Source organism: Manis pentadactyla, chromosome 8 (genome assembly GCF_030020395.1).
Source record: "Manis pentadactyla isolate mManPen7 chromosome 8, mManPen7.hap1, whole genome shotgun sequence".
Classification (NCBI taxonomy): Eukaryota; Metazoa; Chordata; class Mammalia; order Pholidota; family Manidae; genus Manis; species Manis pentadactyla.
Window position 1 is genome coordinate 64444872 of NC_080026.1, and position 9612 is coordinate 64454483.

Sequence of the window (9612 nt, forward strand, 5' to 3'; positions counted from 1 at the left end):
GGGCTGAGGCAAGGCTAGCTGCAGAGGACACGCAGCCCCCAGGTTTTGAGAGGAGAGAAAATGCTTCCACCCAGGGAATTGCTCCACTCGGCCCGGAGAGCAGAGAGGGAGTCCTGGGAAGTGTGCTGGTGGCTCAGGGAGCCATGGCCGTGGACACGGGGAAGATGGAACACTCCTTGGGGCCTGGGCTTCTCAGCCAGCGCCGCCCTGCTGAGATGCAGAAGCAGAGCGGCCCACTACCCCATCTCTCCAGAGGTTGAGAAACAGGCCCCTTCTCATGGCTGCAATTGGGCAGCTCAGTTTCCCCCAGGATCTCTGCTCTCTGTGACACCAAGGTCTGTGGCATAACCCCAGCTCCAGACAGCTCTTCCCTGGGCCTAGTGGGGGTCAAGGGGAAAAGTTGTTATCTTGAGCAAAAAAGGAAATCAGTATAAAGCTGAAAATAAAAGTAATAGGGACACAGCCCAAGGCAGAAATGATGCCAGCATTCTGACTCCAAATGTTCCATGAAACAACCTACCAGGACTGTCTGCTTTCGTCCAGGCTGGGTAACAGGGTATCATTCCTGCATTCCCCATGCTGGGAAGGGCACGTTACAGGCTCTAGAACTCGGGATATTCCTCTCTTCAGGGAAAGTGATTCCAGAAGGCATTGTGAATTGGCCAGCCACATAGGAAAGCCGCCAGTGTCGGAGAAGGTTCTTCAGAAGCGGGGGTTTTTCAGGGAGCCAGAATGACTACCAGAATGAAGAGGGGGTGGCTGCAGGCAGTAAGTCACTGCTGTGGCCCAAATGACCACAGTGAGAACACCACAGAATATACCATGTGAAAGGGAAATGATTTAGAAAATACAAGGGTAAGACAGATGAAACCAAGGAATCATTAAACAAGGCCATGATCCTAAACCACTCAGAATAGAGAAAATGGCATTTAGAAAAAGACAAATACAAAAAAGATTGAACTCTGAAGATTATTTATAAGTAAAATATATGAGTAAAATAGGCTAAAAGAAATAGAATAGATAAAAGAGCTTTTAAAAAACAATAAATCAAATAGATGAAATAAATGAAATGTTCATTCAAATGAATACAAAAATATATTTTTAAACATCCACAATAGAGAGTAGTTAAACAAATTATGATAGATTATATGGTACAATATTAAGATACCTCTAAACAAGATATTTTAGAAATATAAGCAATGATACATAGTATGTTTCTGGCATGGTACATGATAATTAGTATATCCTAAATTCTAACTTAAATACATATATATGTAAAAACATACAATTAATGTAACCATAGAAAAGCATGTGTGTGCACACGTGTGTATGCTTACGGAAAAGTCTGTAAGGAAGTACATAAAACGTTAACAAAGCTATCTCTGGGATTATTAGTAATTTAAATTGTTCATATGTTTTTGAACTTCCTACAATAAATTAGTACTATATTTATTGCCAAGAAAAAAAATGTTTTTCAAAAAATAAAAAGAGGAAAACAGCTTGAAACTCATATGTCTGTAGAAAATGAAATTTTTGTGTTGTTTATTCTGTTAAAGACATTTAATTTTTACTTGAAAAGATGTTATGGAAGGAAGAATGCATTCAAGTGAAATCTTTAATTGAATAAAGAGATATAATGTCCATTCATTAAATGAAAGATACTCATTCCACGTTAGTTCACGCCAAACACTCACCTGGATGCTGGCTATTTAACAAATCTGATGAAAGTCTTATTCTCTTAAGGGCTGCATCCTGGGTGTGAGAAATGCACAATAAACAAAATAGAAATGTCCAATAGTGGTAAGGACTACAGGGAAAAATAGAGCAGAAGAAAAGAGAGGTGATTCTGGAAAGCTTTACAAAGCGATGAAGGACAAACCCCAAAGAAGAGGACTTTGGGACAAAGACCTGCAGAGGTGAGGGTGCCATCCTGTGCACACCTGCAGGAATGCGTGCAGGCCAAGGGGACACTAGTGTGAAGGTCAAGGCAGCAGGGCCTGGGGAGTCAGGCACAGGAAGGAGACCTGTGTGCTGCCTGGGGTAAGTCGGGGGAGGAGATGAGGGCAGGGAGACCTTGGCTGTAACTGTGAGCGCGGTCAGCGGAGGGCCGTAAGAACATAAACAAAGGGTAACAACTGAGCCAGTGCTGCCCACTCACAAACGCACTTGTGTCAACAATTCTCAAGGCTCCTCATTATGTGCTTTTGACATCTGTGGCTTAGGGCTTCAACCATGACTTTAGCCAAAGTGGACACAAAGAACTGGGGTCTTAGAACCAGTCATTTCCATGAAATAAATCTGTCATTCAAGGTAAAACCAATTTAAAACTACATAGTGTGGAACAGCAAAATATGTTAAAATAATTTAGCAAAGATAGATACAAAAATACTAACTTGGGTAGCTTACAGTAGCCATGGGGTCAATTAAATGGAAATTGCTAGAAAGCAAGTATGGAGCTCAAACCTCAAGATCTGGGAGGTTGTGAAGCTGATGCCTTTGTTGGGTGAGATCCAGGACTCGCTGAATGAAAGGCAGGAGTCTTCCAAGGCGGTATCGCTGGGGCAGATCCCTGAAATGGACTGTATGTCTACAGCGGCCTCACGACTGCTGGAGCAGAACAGACAAAGATGAGGTGGTGGGGCAGTTCTTTGCCTTAGAAGCTTCAGAAAGAAGCAGAGCTGTGTTGTCCCCAGGCCACAAACACACACTGTGGCCGGGTGGGGAGGGCTGGACGGCAGCGAGCTTGGGAGCCACGGTGGGGGCATGAAGGTGGCCGGGATCTCCATCCAAGCTGTGTGATGGCTTCTCCTTCTGGTGCATATCACCACCCCATCATCCCAGCAGGCCCACAGCCAATGACAGCTTATCTGGGAGCACAGGGACTCCCAGACCTCTAGACTCATCCAGTGATGGACTCCAAAGAGGGAAACGTCTCCCGCCCCAGGAGAACCCAGGGCCTGATGCTCATTCCCTAGAATGACACAGAGCTGGTGGGGAGAGACCTTCCCTGCCAGAATCACCATCCATCACCCGAGGGGGACTCCTCCAGCCAGCAGAGTGGACCCAGATGGACCCCCTGAATGTAAGTTCCCCATTATCTGATTGGAAGGTTTCTCTAGAGGAAGCTAGGGACATTAGAGGGATTTGAGACCTAGAAAAATCTGTAATCCTTTCCATTTTTGTCTCTATCATCATTATTGATGGAGAACTTGTCAGGTCTAATAAGTGAGAGTTCTTTGATTTATGGTTGAGTCACAATGAAACCCTTTATAAGGGAAGAACTAAGTGCCAAATCCTCCCAGGATGAACCCTCAGCCCAGTTGTGCTTTCCGCAACTTCTGAGAACTATTTTAGGGAAAGCCCCTCTTTCCATTCACAGAGTTAACAAACACTGTCACTCTGGTGGTTTGGACCATTTTGGTGACTATGTTAGTAATGGACCAATAATTATTGTGCTAGTTGTTATATTGTTCTGCCTGAAGGAGAAATAATAACAAGGCAGGATGGAAAAGCACATTCCTAGTGCGCTAGCTGATCTCCCTCCCATCAGTCCATACCCCTCAGCCCAGAGTCTCTGGTCAAACGTGGAGCCTGACACTTCTCTGAGGAGCTCAAGGCTGGAACTTAAAGATTAATAGAGTTTTGTGAGGCAGTCTCTGGAGCAAGGCAGTAGAATTGCAATTCACATTTTCCCAGTGAGACCTGCTGGGCCTTGCTTTCCCTCTTTAAGGAAAACTAAAGCCCTTTACAGTTGCCCAGCACATGCCATTTACAAAGAACCTCTGCTTTAATTACTCCCTTTGAGACTGAGACCAACTATGTAAGGTTGTTAAGTGACAACCACATCAGGGGAGTTAAGTGACTTGCCAAAGGCTATGAAACTCAGAAGACGCAAGGCCTGGACTTCTAACCCTGGGGACTCACCCCAGGGAGCAGCCCTGCCCACTGGACCTCATACCATCAACATCATTCACCAGGGCCTGGATGTGCACAAATGCCCTTCTCACAGAATCTGCATTGATTGGGCTGAGCCTCTGCACCTTGAAAACAGCAAATTTTCCCCAGCAGACTTCCTCCAACCTCCCAAAGGTGAGCTGGTCCCCTCTCTGTGCTACACCTGCACCTTTAATGTTCCACTATTGTTTCCCTTTACCTTGAACTCAAGTTGATTTATTTACACATCAAGCTATTAGCCCATGAAGTCCTTAGAACAGTGAATACTTTCTGAGGCTGTGGAGATAGCAGGGCTCGTGAACACATGGTCTCCTTTGGAGCCTAGGATGGAATTGCAGGTTCGCCACTGATTAGCACTTAGAAAATTCCTTAAACTCTCTGTGTCTTATTTCCTCACTTGTAAAATGGAGGCAATAACAAAATTTCCCACCTCATAGGGTTATTGTGAGAACAAAAACAGTTAATACATGTAAGTCACTGGAATAATTAATAAGCATTTTGAACAACCTAACTGTGAATAAATAGGCAAATTGGTAAATCCAGTGCAGTATATTCACACAATGGACAAACAGCCTCCGGCTTTGAAGAAAGGAAACACACATACTCACACACTGTTATCAGCATCAGTCTTATCTCTGCATCCTTAGCTCTTATCAAGCATGTCACGCTGCTTCCTAAAGTTCTGCCAAAGGAGTGAACGAGTAAGTGCACTTATAAAACAGTGGCTTGGGCAAAAATAGAAATATTGCCTGCTCTTGGCTGGGGCATCATCGCTGCCTGGCACAGCAGAAAGCCCGAGGATACCTGCTCTCCCCACAGAATGCATAAGAAATTCAAGGAATTGAACTGAAGGCTCCAACATTGATCAACCCAATGAAAAACACAGGCCTTTGGGCCAAAGAATCAGGCCCACTTATTTGTTAATAAAATATAAGCCAGCTAAGAAATTTCTATTTCAGTTCAGGCTAAGTTGCCTGCTGGAACTGCTGGGAGCCTCACAGATCCCACAGGGACATGGATATAGGCAGGAAAGCCTGAAAAGGAGTTCAGTTACCTTCCCCTCTCTTTATAATGTTTGAATTTGAACAACTGGAAGGATAACCACCACAGAGCCACCAACACAGATTTTCACACAGGGCTCTCTTGTGTGTGAGTGTGTGTTTCTTTGTCTGTTGAACCAGTAAGGGGAAAAGTAGCAGATTCAAGGAATTTATAAAAAATGAGATGTTTAATAAGTTGTAATTTTTTTTAAGTCAGATCTTTCCTATCCAAGGGCCAATACCAAAACATAAAACAGCTTTCATAAAGGTTGGAAAAGGCCAGAATCTAAGATAATTAAGGTACCCAACATTTGCATTATATATTCCATTTATAAAACATTTTCATGTTATTTAAATTTTTAAGGATTAAATATATTTTATAAATAAATACTATAGCAACTCTTACACTGAGTTTGAGGAGAAATATATCAGAATATTTGTGGAAGTCTTTCTTGTTATACTGAAATATTTGATATAGCTGATGATTGTCAAAGGCTGTTAATATCACCAAAGAAAAATCAGACATCATGTGACTCCTGATGGAAGTACACACCACCACCAAGAAGTATTCTTGCCAAAAAAAACTGAATCTGAATCTAATCCAGCCTCCAGGCTTAACTACCAATTTACACAAAAAATAAATAGAAAATTGGCAAATTCAAACAGTGGAAATCTCTACAAGGAAACAAGCAGTAGAAATTATTTTCCTTTGACAAACAATAGAATGATCCAAAAAGAAACAGAGAGAAAATAAAATTAAAAACTAGGAACACATCATAAGTAAGCTGGGGGACAATTTCAAGCCACCTGGTCCACATATAAATGGAGTCCTTAAGGGAGATGAGAGAGAAATAAATAAAAAATATTTGAAGAAATCATGGCTACAATTTTCCAAATTTAATGGAGATCTAAGAAGCTGAGTGAACCTCACGTACAAGCCACACACAAGAAACATGAAGATCTGTGCCAAGGCACATCACAAACCAACTGTTTGAAATCAGTGACAGAAAATATGTTAAGTAGTTAAAGAAAAAAGACACGTTACATACAGATAAACATGAAGTGATATAATATTATTTGAAGGTATTCTGTGATAAGTTATACATTATAAACTCTAACCACTAAAATACCAAAAATAAGAGCCACCACTGAAAAAGCAACAAAAAGCATGAAATGGAAAAATACATTTAACTAATCTTATAATGTCAGAAGAAGAAAGAATAAAACCAGATGAGACAAATACCAAACAAATAAGAATGATAGGTTTAAATATAATAATAACAATAATAATACTAAATGTCAATGGTCTAAATACCCTAATTAAAAGGTAGAAATTGTAAGATTAAATTGAAAAAGCAAAACCCAAATACAAGATTCCCTCAAGAAACACACTTTAGATTATAGAGGGGCGGAGCCAAGATGGCGACGTGAGTAGAGCAGCAGAAATCTCCTCCCAAAACCACATATATCTATGAAAATATAACAAAGACAACTCTTCCTAGAATAAAGACCAGAGGACACACGACAACAGCCAGACCACATCCACACATGTGAGAACCCAGCGCCTCGTGAAGGGGGTAAGATACAAGCCCCGGCCCGGCGGGACCCGACGCCCCTCCCCCCAGCTCTCAGTGGGAGAAGAACAGGCAGAGCGGGAGGGAGACGGAGCCCAGGACTGCTGAACACCCAGCCCCAGCCATCCGGACCAGAGGGCAAACACAGTGCATGCGCGGGGTCCTGGGTTATAGGGCAACAGGGCAGCAAGAATGGTGAACGGGTACCAGAGGCCTGGCGCCGGAGGACATAAGAAATGCAAGCGGCCATTTTTGTTGTTGTTGTTGTTGTTGTTGTTGTTTTGTTCAGGTGAGTGCTTTTTGGAAGTCTTAAAGGGACAGGAACCCCAATACTAGGGAAACAGGGCAGCAAGACCAGCAAGCGGGTATCAGAGGCCAGCACCAGAGAACAAAAGAAAAGTGAGTGGCCATTTTTGTTGTTGTTGTTGTTGTTGTTGTTGTTGTTGTTTTGTTTTGGAAGACTTAAAGGGATAGGGACCCCAATACTAGGGAAATAGGGCAGCAAGACTGGTGAGCAGGTGCCTGAGGCTGGTGCCGGAGAATAAAGAAAAACGAGCGGCCATTTTTTATTTATTTTTTATTCTGTATTTAAAAAAAATTTTTTTTTTTTGTGGTCGTTGTTTTGTTTTGACGGGTGCTTTTTGGAAGTCTTAAAGGGGCAGGGAATGACACTTAATCCAGAGGTAGGGAATCTGGGGATCTCTGGGCACCCTAATCCCCTGGGCTGCAGGGAGCACGGAGGTTCCTTACGGAGATAAATAGCCTCCCTGCTGCTCCCCCTCCAACGTGACTCCACCACTTCGGAGCAGCAGCCTGAGCCAGGCCACGCCAAAAGCAACAGCGGAGATAAACTCCATAGCAGCCGGGCAGGAAGCAGAAGCCCTGTCTGTGCGCAGCTACCCAGCACAAGCCACTAGAGGTCGCTGTTCTCCCAGGAGAGGAGGGCCACAAACCAACAAGAAGGGAAGTTCTTCCAGCCGTCACTCGTCCCAGCTCTGCAAACTATTCCTATCACCATGAAAAGGCAAAATTACAGGCAAACCAAGATCACAGAGACAACACCAGAGAAGGAGACAGACCTAACCAGTCTTCTTGAAAAAGAATTCAAAATAAAAATCATAAACATGCTGACAGAGATGCAGAGAAATACGCAAGAGAAATGGGATGAAGTATGGAGGGAGATCACAGATGCCAGAAATGAGTTTACAGAAAGGAAACAAACTCTGGAAGGGTTTATAAGCAGAATGGATAGAATGCAAGAGGCCATTGATGGAATTGAAACCAGAGAACAGGAACACATAGAAGCTGACATAGAGAGAGATAAAAGGATCTACAGGAATGAAACAATATTAAGAGAACTGTGTGACCAATCCAAAAGGATCAATATCCGCATTATAGGGGTACCAGAAGAAGAAGAGAGAGGAAAAGGGATGGAAAGTATCTTGGAAGAAATAATTGCTGAAAACTTCCCCAAACTGGGGGAGGAAATAATCGAACAGACCACGGAAATACACAGAACACCCAACAGAAAGGATCCAAGGAAGACAACACCAAGATACATAATAATTAAAATGGCAAAGATCAAGGACAAGGAAAGAGTTTTAAAGGCAGTTAGAGAGGAAAAGGTCACCTATAAAGGAAAACCCATCAGGCTAACATCAGACTTCTTGACAGAAACCCTACAGGCCAGAAGAAAATGGCATGATATATTTACTGCAATGAAACAGAAGGGCCTTGAACCAAGGATACTGTATCCAGCACAACTATCATTCAAATATGACGGTGGGATTAAACAATTCCCAGACAAGCAAAAGCTGAGGGAATTTGCTTCCCACAAACCACCTCTACAGGACATCTTACAGGGACTGCTCTAGATGGGAGCACTCCTAGAAAGAGCACAGAAAAAAACACCCAACATATGAAGAATGGAGGAGGACGAATAAGAAGGGAGAGAAGAAAAGAACCTCCACACAGTGTATATAACAGCTCAATAAGCGAGCTAAGTTAGGCACTAAGATACTAAAGAGGCTAACCTTGAACCTTTGGTAACCACAAATTTAAAGCCTGCAATGGCAATAAGTACATATCTTTCAATAGTCACCCTAAATGTAAATGGACTGAATGCACCACTCAAAAGACACAGAGTAACAGACTGGATAAAATAGCAAGATCCATCTATATGCTGCTTACAAGAAACTCACCTCAAACCCAAAGACATGTACAAACTAAAAGTCAAGGGATGGAAAAACATATTTCAGGCAAACAACAGCAAGAAGAAAGCAGGGGTTGCAGTACTAATATCAGACAAAATAGACTTCAAAACAAAGAAAGTAACAAGAGATAAAGAAGGACACTACATAATGAATAAGGGCTCAGTCCAACAAGAGGATATAACCATTCTAAATATAAATGCACCCAACAAAGGAGCACCAGCATATGTGAAACAAATACTAACAGAAATAAAGGGGGAAATAGACTGCAATGCATTCATTCTAGGAGAAATCAACACACCACTCACCCCAAAGGATATTTCCACCGGGCAGAAAATAAGGACATGGAAGCACTGAACAACATAGTAGAGCAGATGGACCTAATAGACATCTATAGAACTCTATATCAAAAAGCAACAGGATATACATTCTTCTCAAGTGCATATGGAACATTCTCCAGAATAGACCACATACTAGGCCACAAAAAGAGCCGCAGCAAAATCCAAAATATTGAAATTCTACCAACCAACTTTTCAGACCACAAAGGTATAAAACTACAAATAAATTCTACAAAGAAAACAAAAAGGCTCACAACACATTGAGGCTTAACAACATGCTCCTAAATAATCAATGGATCAACGAACAAATTAAAATAGAGATCAAGGAATATATAGAAACAAATGACAACAATAACACAAAGCCCCAACTTCTGTGGGACGCAGCGAAAGCAGTCTTAAGAGGAAAGTATATCGCGATCCAGGCACACTTGAAGAAGCAAGAACAATCCCAAATGAATAGTCTAACATCACAATTATCAAAATTGGAAAAAGAAGA